Source organism: Nicotiana sylvestris, chromosome 4 (assembly GCF_000393655.2).
Source record: "Nicotiana sylvestris chromosome 4, ASM39365v2, whole genome shotgun sequence".
In the NCBI taxonomy this organism is placed as follows: domain Eukaryota; kingdom Viridiplantae; phylum Streptophyta; class Magnoliopsida; order Solanales; family Solanaceae; genus Nicotiana; species Nicotiana sylvestris.
The window spans coordinates 22,239,258-22,241,000 of NC_091060.1; the positions used below are offsets into that span (position 1 = coordinate 22,239,258).

Below are 1,743 nucleotides of genomic sequence, written 5' to 3' on the forward strand. Positions count from 1 at the left end.
CGAGACTAACTCTCTATGTTTGGGAATTTTAATGATTCTCCCTACACCACGTTTCTTTTACGACATTACCAATTGTCTCTAAAATATAGTTAAGCCTAGTTCCTTGAATAGTTTTAGAACTTCTATTCTCTAGCTTCATAACTCGTTTACCACTTTCATTCTAAACGTTGTGAGCTCAGTGTGTATTTAATATAGACTTGGGTTTGATGCTCCCGAGTCTTAGTATAGATTACTCAGTATGCCATAAACAGTTGAAGTTTCAGTGTTCATAATCATTTCAAGAATACATGTCTCAGTCGTCCCATTCAGCCTTCCAGGATTATGTAACTCAGGGTGATCCAGTATTCCAGTATCATGTAACTCAGTGTGATTCAATATTTCACTATCATATATTGCAGTATGATTCTCAGTTCCTGATTTTAAATCACTGAATGTTGAACACTTGTATTTGGGCCTGAGGCTGCAGTTTATGCTTTATGTATCTTTGGGACTGAGGTCGCACTTTATGCTTTATGCATTTTGGACCTGAGGTCGCAGTTATGTATACGTATATTTAGGCTCGAGGCCATAGTTTGTGCATATATATATATATATTGGGCTTGAGGCCGCAGTTTAATATTTAGATAAACAGGTTGTTCATCATTCAGAAGAGGGAGTATTCATATCCTTACATCCTTTCAGTTACCAATTATAAATTCTCAGTTATCAGTTTAGTTTCAGTTTCAACATTTATAATTCTTTCTTTCAGTTGTTTTACATACCAGTATGATTCAAATGTACTAACACTCCTTTTTCCCGGGGCCTGCATCTCACAATGCAGGTAATGATTTACACGTCGACGATGCAGAGCGCTAGGATTCTCGTACCAGCTATTTGGTGATCCCCAGTTCTTTCGGGGCATTATTATTACTTTATAGCCTTTTAGTATTTGCAGATAGCTAGTATTTTCAGTACTTCAATAGAGGCTTCATAGACTAGAGTAACAGTTAGACAGAGTCACAGGCTTTTCATATTAAGCTATGTTGGCTACAAATATGTTTCAGAATTGTATTAGTATTTCTGCACTTAGATTTATATCATACAGACTTTCAGTTTATCAGCATGTGTTAGTTTATCTTCCGCATTCAGTATGTTATGATACCACATGTTGATTCATCCAGCCAGTTAGTTCACTCTATCACATGTAGTCAGGCACCGGGTGCCGTGTTACATCCAGGATCAGGTTCGGGGCGTGACAAAGCTTGGTATCAGAGCCCTAGGTTCAAGAGTCATAGGGAGTATATGAAGCCGTACCTAGTGGAGTTTCCTTTATATGTATGTACCGGCCACTCATATAAATAGCTAACTACCAAGACATTCAGGATTGTCTCACTTCTTTCTACTCTAGATTGTGACATGAAGCTTAGAGCAATAGTTAACCTTCTCTTCCTATCGAATTCCAAATGTATTGGATGCCCAAGTGACGCGCAGGAGAAACCTAAGGTCCTAGAGAGGATAATTGCCCATTAGGGTATAATTATGGAGTACAGGTTGGTAAATATGAGACTTGAGAAGACGTTAAAAGTGGGATGCAATTGATAGCAGTACAGATTAAAGCATAACCTTATCAGAAAGTACAAAATCAGTTATGATGTCTTATGGTTATCAGTTTACCTCAGTTTTCAATTATACAGTCTTTTAGTTAGCAAGTTTATGGTTATTCAGTATCAGTATTCAGTTATATGGTTACCAAATATCCATTTT

At 37.2% G+C, this 1,743-nt stretch overlaps 1 long non-coding RNA gene across 1 annotated transcript in view; it reads left to right on the plus strand.

Moving 5' to 3' along the window:
• LOC104219507 (uncharacterized) overlaps positions 1–1,052 on the plus strand; it is a 23,126-nt gene extending 22,074 nt beyond the window's left edge. The window contains exon 5 of the long non-coding RNA XR_011406706.1: positions 821–1,052. This is a non-coding gene — a long non-coding RNA (uncharacterized lncRNA). The remainder of the gene's footprint in view (positions 1–820) is intronic.
• Positions 1,053–1,743: the final 691 nt, after the last annotated feature.